Source organism: Medicago truncatula, chromosome 5, assembly GCF_003473485.1.
Source record: "Medicago truncatula cultivar Jemalong A17 chromosome 5, MtrunA17r5.0-ANR, whole genome shotgun sequence".
NCBI classification, from domain to species: domain Eukaryota; kingdom Viridiplantae; phylum Streptophyta; class Magnoliopsida; order Fabales; family Fabaceae; genus Medicago; species Medicago truncatula.
Genome location: NC_053046.1, coordinates 30,227,675 through 30,251,874, shown reverse-complemented (window position 1 = coordinate 30,251,874; position 24,200 = coordinate 30,227,675).

Sequence of the window (24,200 nt, the reverse complement as noted above, 5' to 3'; positions counted from 1 at the left end):
ATACTTTTGAATTGAAAGTTAATATTCAAGAATATGTCGACTGATATAATATCTTTGAAAATAAAATGAATAAATTTACTTATAAAGTAGATTGGTTTTCCTTATGTTATCTTATCTGGTATGATAAAAAAATGTTGACAATTTGCTTATATCATGAATCACATCAATAGTAGATTGAATAGTTGGAAAACTAAACTCCTCATCATCTGTGTAGGTTTTAAAATTGTATGGACAAAATGATCTCATAATAAACATGTATAGCATAATAGAAGAAACCTAGATAAATTTTTGTAAGGAAAAAGAAAATGTTAATGACTCCGAGGGACGGATCCACCTTTGGGCCATGTGTGGCTATAGCCCCACATGGTTTTTCCATTTTTATTTTTATTTTTTTTACATGTGAAGACAATAAAACTTGGTGAAACTATTAGGGTGTGTTTGGTTTATAAGAGAAGTTAAGAAGAGAGAAATAGGTAAGAGAGGGTATGAGAAGAGAGAAAAAGGTGAGAAATATAGTAGATTTGATGTATTGTTTGGTATAAAGAGAAAGAGAGAAGAAAGAAGTATCATTGTATTTTAAATTGATAATAGGCTTAAATGTTCTTTTGGTCCCTTAAGTATTTATTTGGTATCGCTTTGGTCCCTTAACTAAAAAAAAAATTGTTTGAGTACTTTATCTTTATCTCTGTTACCTGTTTTGGTCCCTTCTGTTAAAATAAATCAAAAAAACGTTAGAGTTTGTACTATTCATCTTCTTCCTTCTCCTTTCATCCTCTTCTTCATGATCTTCATCATCAACAACACACCAACCTAGTAAAAAAAATCTTTTTCAATCTTTACCAATTTAGAACCCAAAATCCACCATTTCTTCAATCTTATTCTTCATAGTTTCCTAAAACAATTTCCATTTTTCTCTCTCACCAAAACCTTGAATCTAGAAAAACGACAGTGGATAGTAGATCCTCCTAGAAATGGCGACGCTGACTGTTGATGATGAGTTATTGAACTCGAAAAATGAATCAATGTCCTGCAAGATGAATTTGGGCATGGTTAAATAAAAGAGGGGTTATGGATTTGGGTTGAAGATGAATCAATATCCTCCAAGATGAATCAGTGGATATTTATTTTTTTTAGTTTTTTTTTTCGATTTTTTCCTTTTTTTTTTGATTTAATTGATGAATATGATGAAGGTTTTGATGAAGATGAAAAAGATGATAATTTTTTTTTTAAATGTTATTTTCGTCCCTTAAGTATTTATTTGGTATCACTTTGGTCCCTTAATGTTTCCAGAGCCAATGCCAAAACGACACGTGTACCACACTTAACGTTTTTTATTAAACCTAACAGAAACCTAATGAAAGGGACCAAAAAATGTAACGAAAATTAAATTAAAGTACTCAAATAATCTTTTTTTTTAGTTAAGGGATCAAAACGATACCAAATAAATACTTAAGGGACCAAAAGAGCATTTAAGCCTTGATAATAATATCCAACTTGTAAAACAAAACAATTTTATATTATTTAATTTTTGTCTTTTATGAGGGTTAAAGTGGAAAACCATAGGCAGCAGCACTTTCTCCCCTCTTTCTCGCCTTCAATGGAGAGAATGATTTTTATGTGGGACCCATCTACTTTTAGTATTTCTCTTTTGTATCTCTCTTGTTCCAAACATGATAGTTTTACACTCTCTCCTCTATTTTTCTCTCATTGCTCTCTCTCCCCTATCTCTCTTGTTCCAAACACGGTGTTAGGAAGAAAAGAAAATCGTGAATGAGACAGAGAGAGGAGGTAGACCACAGCGGCAGATAAGTAACAGAGACAATAGAAGAAATCACCATTTTGTTAAGAAATTACAACAAAATGAAGAACCATAGGAGAAAGAGTTATGGCAACGGCGTTGCTAAGTCCGACCAAACCATATAACTAAGAGCAATGATATTTGAACAACCAATTATTTGGTACAACCTATTTGACAACCTTCCTTTTCTCTTTTTTTATTGGTCAAAAACAATGGAGAGAGAAAAAATGAAGAGTGAGAGTAAGAATAGAATGTGAGTATGAGAGAGAAAGTTGTCTAAAAGTTGTCACAATGTGGTTGTACAAATATCATTTCTCATTTTAACTAACCCTACTTCAATATCAAGATGAAATGACGTTTCCTATTTTTTTTTTATATTATTATAAAAACAGGTAATAAACATTTTGGTCCGTGAGTGTGTAATAAATATTTATAATAGTCTCTTAATGTATTAAAATTCTAAAATAGTCCGTGATTTTGTACTTTGTTAGTCATAATAGTTCATGAAGTGATAATAAGTAAGTATATCAAAAGGGTTGATATGAATATATTAATGAAGTATTTTAATGTTAGAAACTATTTTGACCATCGAAATGTACAATTAGAGACAATTTAATTTTTTTATATATTTAGGGACTATTTTAACCCCACATATATCAAATATCTAGATCCGCCCCTGATGACCCCTTTGGTTTAATCAGCATCGTGATCTCTAAATTAGACAAAAGTTGTGCAACATGAAAATTTGAGATGTCACGAAGCTTTTATATTGCTCATATATTATCTACCCTTCTCCTAAATTTTTTCTAACAAAAACTAAAAAATAGAACGATAGGTTTGATTTTCAGTTAGTTTGTGTTTTTTTGCTAAATTTTCATTAGTTATTCTTTTAATTCCAATTATTATTATTTTAATTTTATTAATAAAATGAGGAGGGGCCTATTCGGAGTGAAAAATGTTAATTTATGAATCATAGTTTTAAAAATCGGTTCGATTTTTTTTTTTAACAAATCGAAATGAGATTAATAAACCAACGTGCTATCCCTCAAGCACAATATGTACCAAAGGAATAAGCAAGAAATTACATCAGTGTCTAAAGAAAAAAAACATTAGCCAACACCCAAGCATAACAAAGAATGCTAACACCAGTCATGAAATTTAAAATGGTAAACAACAAATTGCGCTTTGTACCACCAAAAAGAAAGAAGCTTTATATTTTCCAAGAGCTAACATGGTGTGTATGATCATTCATCATTGGGTACATTTTCATGGGTTTCTGTGTTAGAAGGGTAATTTAGTCATTTTGGACTTAGGGGTATTTTGGTCATTTTGGGTGTAAGAGTAAATTAGTAATTTTTTATGAGAATTATTTTTTTAGTGTTTAGTGAGAACCGTTATTTTACTAAGTTACTAGAGTAGTAATTAATAGTTTACCGTTAAGTGACCGTTGGTAGTATTTTACCATTAAGCAACCGTTATTAGTAATTTACCGTTTAGAGTGTAGAAACATTTTAGAATTGAGTTGGAGTGGGTTAAGTCGACTAAGGTTTAGGGTTAAGCCCATTAAGAGAATAGACTATATAAGGGTTGTCTTAAGAGAAAATATCACACAATTTTCATTTACAAAGATATTTTGAGAGAGATAGAGAGAGAAAGTGGGAGAAAAGAGGAAAAAGGGTTAGAGAAAGAGAAGCTTGAAGATTCAAGAAGAGGAGAGAACCTAGGAGCTAAAGTGAAGCTTGGGCTAGGGAATTGATCTAACTAAGGTAAGGGGGTTAGAATTCATCATAATCATTTGTAGTGTTAATTTTCAATTGTTGTATGAATAAGTGCTTAATTGAGTAATTGATTAATTGTTCATAATTGTTAGAATTCGTGCTCCAATTATGATGTTATGTTTGAATGCATAAAGTTGTTGATAATTGAATTGTTGTTGGTGAAACTTCGTGTTCAAAGTATGAGAAAGTGATATATGTTGAATTATGCTCAAATTGATCAATTATGCTATGTTGTTGTTGAATTGTGATAAGATTCATGTTCAATTGAAGTTGTTGTTAAGTTAGATATGTTGTCGTTGTTGATTTGTACCATGGGTATTCCATTTTGTGAAGTTGTAGTTTGAATTGGTGAAGTTGAGTTAAGTGGTTCATGTGAAGGACCAAAATGAACTTTTGATATATATATATGGTTGTTGACTGAAATTTTGATGTTGTTGGATGAATTGAACCTAGAAGAATTTACGTTTTCATGTTGCGGTTGTGTTAGTTGAGTTGTTTAGGAGAAAACATGTTTTTCGTGTGAAATGTCGATATTTAAGCGTTTTGCCAATAAGTGATTATGTGAGGTTTTGGAAAATGATTTTTGGGATCGTTGAAACATGAAATTTCTGTAGATTAAGTTAGAGTCAAGTGTCATGAGCGTGTAGGCGAAAACGACATCATAATCCGATTAACGGTTTGAATTTTACGCGCGAAATGGTGAAAAACGCACCTTTTTGAAAATCTGATTTCTGTACACAATTTTGTGCCACGATTTTGTGCCACTATTTAACGCACCTTTTTGTGCCACGATTTTGCAACCGTGCCACGATTTTGATGGCAGAATGTTCAATGGTTCTGGACACAAAAACGTGTCGCGATGTCTAAAAACGTGACGCGATTTTTGTGAACCAGATCCTTCATATTTCACTATTTTTCACCCCTTTCCGCTCTGAACCGGATTTTGGTATAAACATGAAAGTTTTAGATAATTTTGTTAGGTTTCTAATGACTTTGGTTTGACTTAAAAATGATTTATAGATTTTGAGATATGGTGGAATTACCCCAAGCAAGTCTTGGTAAATTTTTATGAAAATTAGCATAACCATTTATAAGTAAATCCAAAACTTGTGGAATGTTTCCAAACCTCAAAATTAGAAGTACTAGGAGTTTAATTAAAAGGTTGGAGAGTATTTAACCTATGTCTTGTTGAGTCAACTTAGTTTTCTTTGATAGTGATTTGGTCTTGGAAAAGAATACGAACTTAAGCTATTCTTTGAACTAATGTTTAATTGTTTGTAAGTGGCTTAAGCTCATGACTACATGATTGATTAATATTGTTTTGAGAGTTTTCGAACTTTATATTGTTACCTTGTTTTGAGAATTGTCAATGTTGGCCATTTTCCACTTGACACAGACTTTATCGGAAATGGTTCCTTTAAGCCAATTATCTTATGATCTTCGTGACTAGCCTTGTATGACTAAATGAAGATGTGTGAATGAATTGTTATGTGTTGGCTATGATATTTATCATAAGATGTTGTATGTTCTCTGTTATACCCTGATTTTGGACCTAAAAATACTCATTCAAATCTCTTTTCTATCACTGATACTTGTCAAATTTCTCTGAATCTTTATTTTGTTTCATCTGCACATTCTACTGTCCCTGCCTCGCAGTTTTTATCAATCATGTTTTTATCAGTATTTTTCTTGCATAAAGCCATCCAAAGTGTCTTTCTTGCATTACAAGTCATTAAAAGTCTCTTTGAATCATTGCTTTGTTTTCTTGCATTTTAATTCAAATATTTGCAAAAATCGTACAAGAAGGGTATTTTGGTCATTTCCTGCAGTGAAACCAATTTTAGTACCTGTAATTGTCTCTGAGTCTTTTCAACTTGTTTTACAAACCATTGTTGAGTCTTTGTTAAAAAATCATTTCAAAAAAATTGCATCTGGGTCAGTTTAGTCCCTAGGGGCATTTTAGTCTTTTCCTGTTGAAATTTCGACAGGGAGGTATTTTAAAATACCTCATGTCAGTAATTGGTTCATTTTAGTCCTTTTGTTGATTTTATTTTTTGGTTTCACTTTACGTTTTTCCAAATTACCAATTTTAGTCCAATTTTATTTTTAATTGCATTTTAGTCCCTGAACAGTTTCTAAAATTGCATTTCAGTCCCAAACATTTTAAAAATTGCATTTTAGTCCATTTTCTTAATTACAGTCCAGTCCTTCAATTTTTCTTTTTTGCAGAGAGGTCCCTAAGTCCAATTTCAGTCCAAGGCCGAGCCATTTTTTATCCAGGACAGATGTCACCATTTCATTGGGTTTCAATCACACTTGGCAGCCTATAAAAGGCCCATTCAATGCACAAGTCAGATGAGGGATCCACAGAATTCACGCCACATCACAAACAGAAGAGAAATTTCTCTCTCCTTTCTGTTAGGATCAAAACTCAGAAACTACCAAGAACACCAAGAACATTCATAAACCCTAGAATTCCAGAATCACAATTCATCAACAATTTCAACTAAATTCGTTCAGTTCTCAGCGATTCTTCAAAGAATCATCATCATTGAACCAGATTCTCTGCAATTCAAGGCGCGAATTCGCCATTGGCAAACTCAAGCACCGATCACAGAGAATCAGTGAAGAGGAAGAGGAAAAGAAGAAGAATTTGAACCGGTGAAGAAGAAGAAGGAATCGAACTAGCCAGAACACCGATTTATTTTCGGATTCAAGAACGAAATCAACGAAACAGAATCAAATCGAAGTTTTCCGAAGATTTTCGTTCGAAATCTCCGATTAAATCACAGGTAACACTTGAATCTTCATTTTCCTTTCTCAAGAACAATAACAAGAACGAATCAATGTAGATCTTCAAAGTTTCAAAGAGTTTCTTTCAAAAAACTGAAAACCTAAAAATACTTTCAAAACCGTAGCAAAATCTTTAGATCTACGTTGATTCAAGCTTTATTTGTGAAATCCAGTGTTAGAATCATGTTTAGGATGAAGAAACGAAGAGTTTGGTGTAAATTTTTTGAAGTTATGGTGAGATTAGAGGTTGCCGGAAACTGGAGATCTCGCCGGAGAAGATGAAGATTCCTGCGGACCTATGAAGGTTCCGTCCAGATCTTCATCTTCTCCGGCCGTTCATTCATGAATCTGGTGGAGGAAGAGAAGAGAGAGGCGAGAGCGTCTCTCACTAGGATGAGAGAAGAGAGAGAAAGAACATAGCAAAATGAATAAACCGGTGTAAGCTTGTTTATATAGACCACTAGACCGGACCGGTTCAAGACCGGTCCAATCCCTTGCAATCCTGAGCGTTGGATCTAGGGTTTCCCTCCCTGGATCAATCCAACGCTCCCTGTGTATCCAGGCCTTAGGTTTTGGGCTTGGGCCTCCTTCTGCGCAGATTCCTTTGTTTCTTGTTAGTTTCTTGCTATTTACACCTTGTTGTCTTGCTATTTGAACCTCTGCTTGTTCAATTTTTCTCTTAAAAATTCTAAAAAATTCCTATGTGTTCTTTAATTCATTTTTTTGGTATTTCTTGTGGTGCTTTTACGTATTAAAAAACTAATAAAAAATGTATGTGATAGTTCTTGATGTTTTTCACTTTTTAATTGAATTTCTTGTGAATTTCTTGTCATATTGTGTTCATGGTATCTTGGTGCATGATATGAGTGATTAATATGCAATTTCATGTTGAATATGCTACTGGTTGTGTGATTGTTTTACTGTTTTTTGATGTGATTTGCTTGTTCCTTGTATTGCAAGTAGTGTGTTTCTCTTTACATGTTGGTTACTGTCGACGTTTTTACCGTTTTATCTCATATTCAATTGCTTACTTTTTCTTACCATTTGTGCCTTATTTCACTAACATTTCTATTTCATGTTTCATCCATTTCATAAGCATTCTACCACCTCCATCTCAATTTCTTGTAGTTTAGGCATTTTTACCCTTCAATTTCTATGTTAAAGTTGGCATGTAAATTTAGGTAGTTTCAATTTCTCTTTTTTAATTTCTTGCAAGACCATAGAATGTAAACTAGGGTCAATGTAACGGACAATGGACTCTAATGATGTACACCGACACAAGCACCGACACGCACACACGTTGTATGATGATTTACCGCTTTAGATGTATGCTTAGGGAACGCGATACTTAGAAAAATATTCTTTTTTTTTAAATAAGCAAATTCCATCACTTGAAATTTTTTTCCTAATAAACCTTGGAGTCAAGACTCCATTGAATTTCCCTTTATTTTCTTAAGAAAAACTCAAATGAACTCTAATTCCAACTTAGACCTTTTTTAATAATTGAACCAACCATTCACCATTTTCTTCTCTCATGCCTTTACGGCCTCTTTCCCTTCTTTAAAACTATTTTTCAAAACTTAAAATCAATTGAAACACACAAAAATATTTTTGAGAAAGAACTACATGGAGTTTGATCCCTTAAAAGGGTATGTAGGCAAGAGGCCAAAACCTCTCCAAGTCCAATAAAATAAAAATCCAAACACTTCTCCCCCCATTCTTAACATAAGCAATTTCTTTTTCAATAAAATAGCATTAAAAATAAAACGTAGACATAAAATTAGGAAAACGGTTCCTATAGAGTACTATAGTCGTTGCGGGTGCCTAACACCTTCCCGTAACGAAAACGACCCCCGAACATAGAATTTCTGTAACACCCCGTTTCCCAAAATTACTTAAATAGTAATGATACAACAATAATCAGAGTAATCATAACAGGCATGCTACATTTCTTCATTTAAAAATTACTAAATAGAAGATATAAAGAAATCTATTTAATCAAACGTCGTTCATAAAATTGTCATTAAACTCGCAGCGGATTATTTTCATCATCATTCAGTCTACAATAATTATCCTGGGCATAAAGGCCATTTCAACATAAAAGTCAATCACCAAATAGCTACATCAGTTATAATTCAAAATTGATACATAGGAAAGAATTCAAATAATAAAATCCCATCCCATGTATCAGAGCCCTAGACTTTGTGAGCCACCACCTACTACTCAGGATCACCTGCAAGTTACCCATACGAAGGGCAACATTTTCAAGCAGAAGGGGTGAGATTCTCAAACAATAATAATAATATATAATAACATAATTAAATCTAACACCCTATCATCATAATCATTCAACAATCATAATACAACATTCATTAACAAATTCATTCATTCATCAATAATGTCAACAGTAACCATGACTCATGCGACTGCCCGACTTCACTTCTACGACTCATGCAAGACATGACAACTCTACTAAGACTCCTCAACAAATGCAATTATGCATGTGGTACCATAACAGAGCCGAAGCTCTCATCTTATTAGAATGGTTAAAGCATTCTTTTATTCAGGACACGAGTCCTCATCATAACATCGTTTTGAACAACAAAGTGTTCCAGGACCGAAGTCCTCATCATAACATCGGTTTGAACAACAAAGTGTTCCAGGACCGAAGTCCTCATCATAACATCGTTTTTATGCTTATGCAACTGACTCCACTTATGTATATCTACATACAACTCGACAACAAATGCATATGTACTCATACGACTCAGCACTTTTTCAATGCAACATGTTCATCCACTTGATTCAAGCATTCCAACATTCAAATTCATAAAATTAACTAACTAATTATCATCATGATTTTAAGTAGGATTTTAAGTCTATACAAAGGTTATACAAGCTGGAAGGAACATCTAGAAATACTCAAAAGGATCCCTTGGTGTGTGAAGCAAGGTTCAGAAAAAGCTAACTAACACTCAGTTCGCTTAAGCGACGGCTATCTCGCTTAAGCGACCAACTTACAGTAGGTCTGGGTTCAGTTCGCTTACGGGTCGCTCACGGCTCGCTTGGGCGAACTTTGGACAGAAACAAAATGGTTTTTCGCTCACAAGGTCGCTTACCATTCGCTTAAGCGAATTCTTGGCAGAACCAAACTTAATTTTCGCTTACCAGTTCGCTCACTGTTCGCTTAAGCGAACGGGATAAAATCTGATTTCTGGGCAGCTACATGAATGTTCGCTTAAGCGACGGCTGGCTCGCTTAAGCGACCACTCATCTAGGCAGGGTACAGTTACGATTTTCAGGCTTCTCCTCACTCCAAAAACCCAATTTTAATCCCCAATTCGCCCAAAACGTTTTCCAGAAATGTTTACAAGTCCTATATGAAATCAGACATCAACAGGAACAGCAACTAAACATTAACAACAACAATCCAGCCCAATCAGGCATTCATACAGAAAATCCCAAATTCATACATAACATGCTCTTTTCATCCAATTATGATCAACAACAGCGATACAGATTAGGAAATCATACTAATCATTAAATACAACGTCATAAACCTGAATTTTACGCATTTTCTTCAAAATCATCATCAAACCTAATTTTCCCAATTTTTACCTTAAGAACAATTAAATAGTTTAATTTTCAGAAATCATATAATATCACTATTGAAAGATGATCCCACCCTTACCTTAGAATTGCAACGGCAAAAGCACAGCAAATCAATTCCTAGGTTCTTCTCTCTTGGTCTTCTCTCCTTGCCTTAGCTTTTTCTCCTCCCCAACTTGTTTTTACGTTAAACAGTTTTATCACTTTTTCTTTCCTAAAGTGTAACTCCTCCTATTACATTAAACCTCCCCTAAATTCTATTAATTTCTAATTAATCCCTAACCTCCTAAATAATTCTATTATTTCTATTATTCTATTTATATTAAATAAATCATATAAATAAAATAACACACCAAATAAGTCACACATATTTTCATAAAATGCATAAAAGACTCTAAATAATTCTAAAAATAATAAAATAACGACTAGGGCGTTACAACTCTCCCCAACTTAGAGAATTTCGTCCTCGAAATCTTACCTCAAACAAACAACTCAGGATACGATTCTTGCATCTTACTTTCCAGTTCCCAAGTCAAACTTTCACCGGTTGCTCCACCCCAAACAACTCTTACAAGAGGTATCTCTTTACCCCTCAAAGACTTCACCTTTCGATCGTCAATCCTCAAAGGTAAGGTCTCCACCGTCAGGTTATCTCTAACTTGCACATCATCTCTCGGAATAACATGCGAAGGATCAGGTACATACTTCCGCAACTGTGACACATGAAACACGTCATGCAAATTCGAAAGATGAGGTGGTAATCCAACTCTATACGCCAGAGTTCCAACTCTTTCTGAAATCTGATAAGGACCGATGAACTTTGGAGTCAACTTTCTCGACTTCAATGCACGTCCTACACCCGTCATAGGAGTAACTCTCAGAAAAACATGGTCACCTTCCTGAAATTCAAGGTCTTTCCTACGCTTGTCATGATAGCTCTTTTGTCGACTCTGCGACGCTTTCATCTTCTCTCTGATCATCCTGACTTTTTCCGTAGTCTCATGAACCAAATCCGGTCCCAAAACAACACTTTCTCCCGACTCGAACCAACATAGAGGAGTCCTACACTTCCGACCATATAAAGCTTCGAATGGTGCCATACCAATACTCGAATGGTAACTGTTGTTGTATGTGAATTCTATCAATGGTAGATGACTATCCCAAGCTCCACCCTGCTCAAGTACACATACCCTTAGCAAATTCACTAAAGATTGGATTGTCCTCTCCGACTGACCATCAGTCTGCGGATGATAAGCTGAACTCAATTTCAATTTCGATCCCAACACATCTTGTAAACTTCTCCAAAACCTCGAAGTAAACCTTGGGTCTCTATCTGACACTATACTCGACGGAATCCCATGCAACTTCACAATATTCTGAATGTAGATTTCCGCCAACTGAGCTACTGGATAACTGATATTAATCGGAATGAAGTGCGCCGACTTCGTCAACCTATCAACCACAACCCATATCGAATCATGTCCTCTCGGAGTATTAGGCAAACTTGTCACAAAATCCATAGAAATACTATCCCATTTCCACTCCGGTACATCCAACGGTGTCAACAAACCTGCGGGCCTCTGATGTTCAACTTTAGACTTCTGGCAAGTCAAACATGCATACACAAACCGAGCGACATCCTTCTTCAAACCAGACCACCAAAACAACTTCTTCAAGTCTTGATACATTTTTGTAGCTCCCGGGTGAATACTCAAGTTGCTCTTATGACCTTCTTCTAAAATCAACTTCTTCAGTTCCTCATTGTCAGGGATACAAATTCTGCCTCTAAATCTCAACACACCTTGCTCATCAACCTTGAAATCACTCTCCTCGGCTTGATTACCCACAACCATCAAATCCACGAACTTAACATCAACTTGTTGTGCTTCTCTGACACTATCCAAGAAACCACTATTGATCTTCAACATACCCAACTGTACACTTTGAGATGATAATTCACACACTAGACTCAAGTCCCTAAACTGTTCAAGCAACTCGAATTCCTTTACCATCAAGGCCGACATGTGCAATGTCTTCCTACTCAACGCATCTGCAACCACATTAGCTTTACCTGGATGGTAGTTCAAACCAAAATCATAATCCTTTAATAACTCAAGCCATCTCCTCTGCCTCATGTTCAATTCTTTTTGGTCAAACAGATATTTCAAACTTTTGTGGTCACTAAACACTTCAAATCTGGAACCATACAAATAGTGCCTCCAAATCTTCAAAACAAATACCACTGCAGCCAACTCCAGATCATGCGTAGGATAATTCTTTTCATGGACCCTCAGTTGCCTAGAAGCATAAGCTACCACCTTACCATCTTGCATCAACACACCTCCCAAACCAAACTTGGAAGCATCACAATAAACTACAAAAGGTTCTTCCGGCTTTGGCAAAATCAAAATAGGAGCAGTTGTCAATCTTTGCTTCAACTCATTGAAACTACTCTCACACTTGGCATCCCATACGAAAGATCTCCCTTTACAAGTCAACTGAGTCAATGGAAGTGCCAATTTTGAAAATCCTTCTATGAATCTACGGTAATAACCAGCCAAACCCAATAAACTTCTGATTTCGGTCACCGACTTCGGAGTTTCCCACTGAGATACTGCATCAACTTTCGAAGGATCAACCGCGATACCATTACCAGAAATGACATGGCCTAGAAAACTCACTTCACTTAACCAGAACTCGCACTTCGACAACTTGGCATACAACTTTCTCTCTTTCAAAATCTGCAACACAATCTTCAGGTGTTCGGCGTGTTCCTCTTCAGTTTTAGAATAGATCAATATATCATCTATAAATACCACCACAAATTTATCCAGAAAAGCATGGAAAATTCGGTTCATATACTCCATGAACACACCCGGCGCGTTAGTAACACCGAAAGGCATCACTTTGTATTCGTAATGACCATATCGTGTCCTAAAAGCCGTCTTCTGCATATCTTCATCCTTCACTTTAATCTGATGGTAACCCGACCTCAAGTCAATCTTGCTAAAAACTTTAGCACCTACCAACTGGTCCATCAAGTCATCAATCCGCGGAAGTGGATATCTATTCTTTATTGTAACTTTGTTCAACTGACGATAGTCAATGCACAACCTCATACTTCCATCTTTCTTCTTCACCAATAACACGGGCGCTCCCCACGGCGAAACACTGGGTCTTACAAACTTCTTGTCAAGCAAGTCCTCCAACTGTTTCTTTAACTCAGCCAATTCAGAAGCTGACATGCGATACGGCGCCATCGATACTGGTTTCGTTCCCGGAACAAGATCAATCGAGAACTCAACTTCCCTTTCTGGTGGCACATCAGGAATCTCATCTGGAAAAACTTCAGGAAATTCATTCACCACTGGTAGTCTGTCGATCACAGCTTGATTCTCTAACGACAATGATGCCATCAAAGAAAACATAAGAATTCCATCTCGTTCCAACTGCTTCAACTGTTTAGTAGTTAGAAACTCTGCTCCACTCTCTTCTTCCACAGAAGAAAAGTGCACCGTCTTGTTAAAACAATTAATACAGACTCGGTTATACTCTAACCAATTCATCCCGAAGATGACATCCATCCCCAACAACGGTAGACACACTAAGTCGACTTCAAAATCTCTACCAAACATAGACAACGGACACCTTAGACACACCAGAGAAGTAGTTACTGAACCCTTGGCTGGAGTTTCAACAACCATTTCTCCTTTCATATCAGATACAATCAGACCCAACTTATATGCACATTCTAAAGCAATGAAACAATGCGTAGCACCAGTGTCTATAATAGCAATTAAAGGAGTACCATTAAAGAAACAAGTACCTCTGATAAGTCGATCCTCATTAGTAGTCTGAGTACCAGTCAAAGCGAATACTTTTCCTCCGGTTCTGACCTTCTTAGGTTGAGTGCACTGCGCACCAATGTGACCCTCTTCACCACAACTAAAACAAACGATGTCTCCCCGCTTGCATTCAGCCAACACATGACCTTTCTGACCGCATCTGAAACATTTCTTCTCATCTTGAGTGCAAGCATTACTCTTGTGGCCCTTCACACCACATTTGTAACAAACAACATCAACAGGGGCATTTTTCCCTTTTTGTGGTCTCTCATCATTCAATCTCTATTTGCCTTTGTTAGCAGGAGCACTGTAGGGCTTCGGGCGGCTACTCTGTCCCTTATTCCTTTTCTCACTCATCACCTTGTAATGAGCCTTCGTATCCTCCTCATAAATTCTGCAGCAACTCACCAATTCTGAGAAAATTCTGATCTTCTGATATCCTATGGCTCTTTTGATATCAGCCCTCAAACCATTTTCGAACTTGATGCATTTGGAGAACTCAGCTGTCTCCGCAGTGTAGTGAGGGTAAAACTTTGCAAGTTCCGTGAACTTGGCTGCATACTCCGTGACCGACATGTCACCCTGTTTCAACTCCAGAAATTCTATTTCTTTCTTCCCTCGGACATCTTCCGGAAAGTATCTATTCAGGAATTCTCTCCTGAACACAGTCCATGTCACCACCGCTCCGTCTTGTTCCAACACAGGTAAAAGACCTACCCACCAATCATCTGCTTCCTCAGCCAGCATGTGCGTCCCGAACCGCACCTTTTGCACCTCAGAGCATTGCATGACCCTGAAGATCCTCTCTACTTCCTTCAACCAGGTCTGAGCTCCATCGGGGTCATACCTTCCCTTGAATCCTGGTGGATGGTTTCTCAGAAAAGTCTCCAGCATCCTCACTTCACCATTAGCAGCAGCTGGTTGCTGTCCTACAGCTTGAGCAACAGCCTCAAGTGCAGCAGCAATAGCAGCATCGTTACGACCAGCCATTTCGAGATTCTACATAAGAAATAGAGATCAGAAAACAGCAAAGACAACATTAGAGTTAACACTCTATCCTAGGTGGCTCAACACGACTCTTCTATACGGTCGGACGGACCAACCTGCTCTGATACCAATTGTAACACCCCGTTTCCCAAAATTACTTAAATAGTAATGATACAACAATAATCGGAGTAATCATAACAGGCATGCTACATTTCTTCATTTAAAAATTACTAAATAGAAGATATAAAGAAATCTATTTAATCAAACGTCGTTCATAAAATTGTCATTAAACTCGCAGCGGATTATTTTCATCATCATTCAGTCTACAATAATTATCTTGGGCATAAAGGCCATTTCAACATAAAAGTCAATCACCAAATAGCTACATCAGTTATAATTCAAAATTGATACATAGGAAAGAATTCAAATAATAAAATCCCATCCCACGTATCAGAGCCCTAGACTTTGTGAGCCACCACCTACTACTCAGGATCACCTGCAAGTTACCCATACGAAGGGCAACATTTTCAAGCAGAAGGGGTGAGATTCTCAAACAATAATAATAATATATAATAACATAATTAAATCTAACACCCTATCATCATAATCATTCAACAATCATAATACAACATTCATTAACAAATTCATTCATTCATCAATAATGTCAACAGTAACCATGACTCATGCGACTGCCCGACTTCACTTCTACGACTCATGCAAGACATGACAACTCTACTAAGACTCCTCAACAAATGCAATTATGCATGTGGTACCATAACAGAGCCGAAGCTCTCATCTTATTAGAATGGTTAAAGCATTCTTTTATTCAGGACACGAGTCCTCATCATAACATCGTTTTGAACAACAAAGTGTTCCAGGACCGAAGTCCTCATCATAACATCGGTTTGAACAACAAAGTGTTCCAGGACCGAAGTCCTCATCATAACATCGTTTTTATGCTTATGCAACTGACTCCACTTATTTATATCTACATACAACTCGACAACAAATGCATATGTACTCATACGACTCAGCACTTTTTCAATGCAACATGTTCATCCACTTGATTCAAGCATTCCAACATTCAAATTCATAAAATTAACTAACTAATTATCATCATGATTTTAAGTAGGATTTTAAGTCTATACAAAGGTTATACAAGCTGGAAGGAACATCTAGAAATACTCAAAAGGATCCCTTGGTGTGTGAAGCAAGGTTCAGAAAAAGCTAACTAACACTCAGTTCGCTTAAGCGACGGCTATCTCGCTTAAGCGACCAACTTACAGTAGGTCTGGGTTCAGTTCGCTTACGGGTCGCTCACGGCTCGCTTGGGCGAACTTTGGACAGAAACAAAATGGTTTTTCGCTCACAAGGTCGCTTACCATTCGCTTAAGCGAATTCTTGGCAGAACCAAACTTAATTTTCGCTTACCAGTTCGCTCACTGTTCGCTTAAGCGAACGGGATAAAATCTGATTTCTGGGCAGCTACATGAATGTTCGCTTAAGCGACGGCTGGCTCGCTTAAGCGACCACTCATCTAGGCAGGGTACAGTTACGATTTTCAGGCTTCTCCTCACTCCAAAAACCCAATTTTAATCCCCAATTCGCCCAAAACGTTTTCCAGAAATGTTTACAAGTCCTATATGAAATCAGACATCAACAGGAACAGCAACTAAACATTAACAACAACAATCCAGCCCAATCAGGCATTCATACAGAAAATCCCAAATTCATACATAACATGCTCTTTTCATCCAATTATGATCAACAACAGCGATACAGATTAGGAAATCATACTAATCATTAAATACAACGTCATAAACCTGAATTTTACGCATTTTCTTCAAAATCATCATCAAACCTAATTTTCCCAATTTTTACCTTAAGAACAATTAAATAGTTTAATTTTCAGAAATCATATAATATCACTATTGAAAGATGATCCCACCCTTACCTTAGAATTGCAACGGCAAAAGCAATGCAAATCAATTCCTAGGTTCTTCTCTCTTGGTCTTCTCTCCTTGCCTTAGCTTTTTCTCCTCCCCAACTTGTTTTTACGTTAAACAGTTTTATCACTTTTTCTTTCCTAAAGTGTAACTCCTCCTATTACATTAAACCTCCCCTAAATTCTATTAATTTCTAATTAATCCCTAACCTCCTAAATAATTCTATTATTTCTATTATTCTATTTATATTAAATAAATCATATAAATAAAATAACACACCAAATAAGTCACACATATTTTCATAAAATGCATAAAAGACTCTAAATAATTCTAAAAATAATAAAATAACGACTAGGGCGTTACAATTTCTAAGGGTTTTTTTTCTCAATTTTGCCCTTCCCAAGAAAAAATAGAGATTATCAATGATTGAAAGGTTCAAGCCTAATTAATGACTTGATACCCCAAAATCGAGATAACATTCTTTTACTTGGAATATGAGAAATGATTGGAGTGATGAAACTATATGAGGTTGAATGATTTGAATGAGGTTGATGATTATTGATGATTGTTGATGATTATTGATGATTAAGTGATGATGACTCTTATTTGATGTATGACTTGAATGTTGTGTGGACGTAACTTCTTGATAATGCAAATGTAGTGGATATGATCAATATATTTGGAAGTTGTCCTTTATATTGTTGTGAAAGTTGGAGGTGAAAGGGTTGAACTCCTTACTTGTATGTCCATGCATCATAGTCATGTTGAGTCTTGTAGTTGTAAAAAGGTTGAACTCTTTTACTTCGGAGATTATGTAAGACGGGTGTGAAATCTTACATACGATGTTTTTGTTGCATCGAAGATGATGATGACCTTGAGGTGATTCGGTACCACATGCATTTATGCGTCATGATTAGGGACATATCATTATTGCATAAGTCCTATATGTGAAATGATTGACATACTTGTGGTTGTGAATATTTGGTTGTGATGTTGGATTTATCTTTATGTATTATTGTTGAGATCAAACATTCATGTCAATCATGTGGAACTTGAATTGATTTATTCATGTCAATTATTTGGAATTTGGATTGTTTTATTCACGTCTAACTGTTATGTGGATTATGATGATGTAATACTTACCCCCCAGTGGATCTGTGATGGACCGCATACCTGTCTGTATGGATGGGTAGACGTTGTGCAGGATTAGTTGCTTCAGTGAGTTGATTGATGCTTGGTGGATATCGGGAGCTATCTCCGGTATCGGTTTAGTAGAGTACTCTAGGATGACTCTGATCTAGGCGTCTGTTTGTTGTCTAGATTATTTGTTTGGATTTATTCATGTTGGAGATTTACCCATTGTTGGGATTTGGAGATTCATTTATGTTGATGTATTATTTGATTCATGACATGTATGCTTCGAAGTATTCTGGTTTATATCCGCTACGACTGTTGAGATTTTTATGCATTCATGTTGAATTTGGATTTTGTATGATGACGTATCGTCTATTTCTTGAATATTATTATTATTCGCGTGTTTTATCGCTTTAATAGAAATAGGGCGTTATAGTGTGTTCTCTTTTGGTCGGAAAATTCTAGCATTTCTTTCCTTCCAACTAACCCAAGAACTTGCAAACCAAATGAGATACATAAAAGAACACCACGATTTTGCAAGACCTGAAGAAGTACCAAACTGTATATAGTGGTCAACGATGGTTAAAGGGTCAGCAGAATGAACACCCAACCAACGCCGAACAAGCTGCCAAACCTTCCCGAAGATACTACAAGACAAGAAAAGATGTGTGTCTGTCTCGATCTCCCCACAACCAGTAGCACACCGCTGATCTTCATACTGAAAAGATGTGTGTCCGTCTCGGTTCGGTTGTTGAACCATTGAGACATTGGTTGAACCGCATGATAAAACCGGATGACTCGATTAAATAACTCGGTCTCTATAGTAAATTTGTACCGGTACTAAACAAGATTTAGGTACCGTTTGATCAAGCTTTTTTACGGTCTAAAAGTTACTTTAAAACAAAGTTAAAATAAAGGCATTTAAGAAAGAAGCTTAAGTTGTTGGTTTTTTTTTTTTTTTTTTTTTTTTTAGTTTTAAAGATATTTGTTTGGCAAAATATTGTACAAAACTTTAAATTTTATTATTTTATGATGGTGTCTGGGGTTCGAATTCCGGACATTGCATATATTTTTGCATTGTTCCTATCAACTGAGTTAAACTCACGAAGACAAAACTTTGAATTTATTATGAATTAACATAATAAATAAAAAATGTTTAAAATATATGGATCTATACGTCACATTCATTATGTTTATGTCTGATATTTATTTTTTTAATTTATTTTGGTTTTGCAGCTGAATTCGAAGAACCAAAGGAGAGCAGAGGAATGGGAGGGCGCTAATAATGGGAGGACACGGAGAAAATCAAAAACAACAACCACCAAAACATATTCTATTAGGTAGAATGCCATAATCTACCGTAGAAAATAAAAATAGATTAAGGGTCTATTTAGGAAGGAGATTTTAAAAGTTTTTTTTTGTTAGGGAATGACTTTAGAATGCTAGATTTATAAAATGATTTTTCTAACGTGTGTAATGATTGCACAACTTAAGGAGTAATAATAAATGCATAATTTTTTGGGTTTTTATAAGTCTTATTGATGAGTCATTTAATTAAACATTTTCTTAAAAACTGTTTTTTCTTTTTCTTTTCTCTCACTCTTTTCTTCGTGAAAGGCTCTCCCATTTTTATACTAATTGTCAACCAACCAAATCACATTCTATTCATTGGTTTCTCTATAGAAAATTTATGTTCCCACATATAGTATGGCTGTGCCACACGAGTAAATGACCTTAATGCCCTTCGGCAATTAACTGCCGAAGTTATTAGGAAATCGGCGGCAGCAAACTACCGAGGAAAATGTTTCATCTGATGAAACAGCTACCTGCTCCCCCTACACACTATTTTCTTCATCACCTTCATTTCCTCTTCCATTCAAATCCAAAATCCAATTTTTTTTAATCAATTTTTGATCCAAAATCATTCAAGCATCAAGCATAGGAGGTATCAACACACTATTGACGTAAAAAAACAGGTATTGTGCATTTTATTTGATTGATTTTTTGGGTGTTTTAGGGGTATCTACGTCAGTTACGTAGAACCCGGTCATGGGAATCCTCGGCAGTTAACTGCCGAGGGAAACTTCGGTTGTTTAGTGCCGAGGAAAACCTCGGTAGCTAGGTATCGAGGAACTCTTGGTGAAAAATTTCACCACGAAAAAATGGCAGCTACTGCCAGATTTTCAAAAAAAAATTTCTTTTGTTTTTTTTTTGTTTTTTTTGTTTTAATTCATTATGGCATTGATGTTTATACATTACTTAGTTGTTAATTCATATTTATGTGTTGTTTAAATATAGTAATGGTAGAGAATGCGAAAGATGTTCCGGGAGAGACAAAAGAAAATTTTGTCAAAAATTCCGGAGATGTCAAACCGCCTAATGTTGAAGCGAAAACAAACATAGATGGAGCTTTCGTCCATGTTGAAGCTTCAAAGTATGTTGGCGGCTCCGGTGTACTCCCACTTCAACCCCACGAGGTCGACACGGCTAAGTTTTTTTCAGACGACGTTAAGTCGAAAAATAGAGATGAATTGCTTGAGTGGGTGCGTCGACAAGCAAATAAGGTGGGATTTACAATTGTCACACAAAGATCAAGCTTAATCAATCCAATGTTCCGGCTAGTGTGTGAAAGGAGTGGAAGTCACATAGTTCCGAAAAAAAAACCGAAGCATGCGAGAACGGGCTCAAGAAAATGCTGTTGCTTATTCATGATTAGTGGATATCAAAGTAAGAAAACAAAGGAATGGGGATTGAACATTCTTAATGGAGTTCACAACCATCCCATGGAGCCGGCTTTAGAAGGATAGATTCTTGCCGGTAGATTAAAGGAGGACGACAAGAAGATTGTACGTGACTTGACAAAGAGCAAGATGCTTCCAAGAAATATTTTGATACATTTGAAGAACCAAAGACCACATTGCATGACAAATGTGAAGCAAGTGTACAATGAACGTCAACAAATATGGAAGGCAAATAGGGGTGACAAGAAGCCGTTGCAATTTCTAATCTCGAAGTTGGAGGAGCACAACTATACTTATTACTCAAGAACACAACTTGAAAGTAATACTATTGAAGATATTTTTTGGGCTCATCCAACATCCATTAAGTTGTTTAACAATTTTCCAACGGTTTTGGTTATGGATTCCACGTACGAAACCAACATGTATTGGATGCCAATGTTTGAGGTAGTTGGGGTGACTTCAACCGATTTGACATAATCCGTTGGGTTTGGATTTATGACACATGAGAAAGAAGAAAACTTTGTTTGGATTTTAAAAATGTTGCGTAAACTTCTTTCGTCAAAGATGAATATGTCTTTGATGAAAGCGGTTGCACATGTTTTTCCGGAAAGTTATGCAATGAATTGTTATTTTCATGTGCAAGCTAATGTTAAACAAAGGTGTGTCTTGGATTGTAAATATCCTTTGGGCTTTAAAAAGGATGGGAAAGAGGTGAGCAATCGCGATGTGGTGAAGAAGATAATGAAGGCATGGAAAACTATGGTTGAATCGCCCACTCAACAATTATATGCAAATGCATTAGTGGAGTTCAAAGATTCATGTATTGATTTCCCAATTTTTGTAGATTATGCCATGACCACCTTGAATGAAGTGAAGGACAAAATTGTGAGGGCATGGACAGACCATGTGTTGCATCTTGGTTGCAGGACCACAAACAGGGTCGAATCGGCCCATGCTTTGTTGAAGAAATACTTGGACAATAGTGTGGGTGATTTGGGTACTTGTTGGGAGAAAATGCACGACATGTTGTTGCTTCCGTTTACTGCTATACAAACATCCTTCGATCAAAGTGTTTGCGTGTTGGAACATAGATTCAAAGATGTCACTTTGTACTCGGGGTTAGGTGGTCATGTGTCTAGATATGCTTTGGACAACATTGCTTCGGAAGAGACCCGTTGTAGGGAAACATTGTGCATGGACAATGACATTTGTGGTTGTGTTCAAAGGACATCTTACGGGCTACCATGTGCATGCAAAATTGCTACTAAGCTCCTTCAAGAGAAGCCAATTTTATTGGATGAGATATACCACCATTGGCTAAGGTTATCTATGGGCGAAGAAAGTAACGAAGTTGCTTTTTGTGTCGAGGTTGAGTTGAAGGCTATTGTAGAACGTCTAAAGAAACTCCCTTTCCAAATGAAGCTTGAGGTCAAAGAGGGTTTGCGGCAATTGGCATTTCCTGAAACCACCTTGATGTCTCCACCACCACGAAAAGTACCAACCAAGGGAGCAAAGAAAAAAGTCGACATTGCGAGGTCTAAAGGAAAAATTACATCGACTAGTCGGATCCCTTCTTCTTGGGAGGTTGTTGATTCCCAAAATCCGGATAGCCAACCGTCACCATCACCAACAACATCATCCTATAAAAGGAAAAAAGGTGCTCGTCTTGGTAAAACATCACTTTCCCCACTTCCACCACCTACTCGGTATCCAAAGCCTAAGGATATCCCGGTTATGCGTCCTATTGATTATATGCCACGCTTCATGCTCCCATTTATTGAAAAAGTGGTGGATGTTATCGGCGATGGACATTGCGGATTCCGGGCTATAGCCGAGTTCATGGGCTTGACCGAAAAAAATCATCTCATGATCCGTACACATCTTATTCAAGAGTTGATGGATCATAGAGATGATTATGTTGAAGTATTTGCGGGAGAGGATCGTTATAACTACATTTTAAACGGATTACATCCTCCCGCAAATACAAAAACTTGTGCACATCTTGTTGATAAGTGGTTGACTTTTCCGGACATGGGACACATTGTTGCTAATTATTACAAAATGTGTGTGGTGGTGTTGACAAATCTTGAAGTTGGAAACTCGGAATCGTTTTTCCCACTAAGAGGGCCACCACCGTCAGGTAATCAAAAAACTCCCATCTTGTGCCTTGGGGCAATTCCAAATCATTTTGTGCTTATTTCCTTGAAGAATGGTTGTCCACTACCTCCATCATCTACGGAGTGGCACAATCACAAGAAAGAAGATGTGGTGACTTGGGAAGATGAGTATTTGGATCAACATGAGTTGTTCCGAAAGCTCATGGCTATTGAAAGTGGAAACAAACCGTCCAAACCACAAAAGAAGTCAAACAAAGCGGCGCCTATTGTGTTGGACACACCCGAAAAACCAAAGCAACAATTTCAAGTTATTGCGAAAGATGAGGAAGATTCTATGTCACTTGATCTTCTCCAATCACTTGGTCTTTAATGAGTGATTTTTTTGTCGGTGTAATTTCTTTTTTTTGGTAGAAATTACACCGACGTATTTTTTGGGGTCGAAATTGTAACGCCAATTTTTTGTGGCCAATATATAACTACCATTATGTAATTTATATTGATATATATATATAGATATGATAATATGACTTTTATGTGGTGAAAATAATGCAATACTTATTTATAGCTTTTTAATGTTTACGTATTTCATTTATTCGTTATTACATTCCATTTAATTTTGTTCTAATATATGATTCTTTTGTTAATTTTTTTTTCAAGTGAGACATGTCTGAGGTTGCATAAATTGAAGGGCGAGTTAGGTACTCCGCGTTTAAAAAGACGGTTAAGGTTATGATAACGCCGACGGACTCTCTTGACAATTTGAAGGCACAACTTAACACTTATTTTGAGCATGTTGGTGAAAATCAATATACACGTCACTTGTTTGGTCAAATGCCATGCATAGACCTAGGAGAAGATAGAGATGAATACGCATGGAAAACGGCAAGCTATATGCATTTGCTTATTTGCGACGACGGCGACGTCGGATTTATGTTTCGGAATATGGTGGAAGATAATATATTATATATGTATGTTCGTTCCATATGCAATTGCGTTGAATGTAAGTGGGGATTTAATTTAATGATGTGTAATGAGTAGTTTAATTATGGACACTTTGTAATGTTTTGATGAATTTCAAACGTTTGTTTAATTTTAACGAAATGTCGGTTTAATTTAATTATGAACAATTGTAAAAGATATTGTATTTATCTTGATTATGACCGAGTTTCAATCTTGTATGTTTGCCTTTGTAAATGCTCTGGTTTAATTACAGGTAAAAACTGGCCGAAAAAATGGCTTGGAAATGCTTAGAATTATGTAGAACCTACTGGCTGCATAATTAGTTTTCCTCGGCAGTTAGATGCCGAAATTTGTAGGAAACCGGCGGCAGTATATTGCCGAGGAAACCCTCGGCAGCAAACTGCCGAGGAAAATGTTAGGTTCGATTATATTGATTTATTGATTTTATAATATGTTAGGTTTGTGTCGCGCACATTTTGTTTGACATTGTGG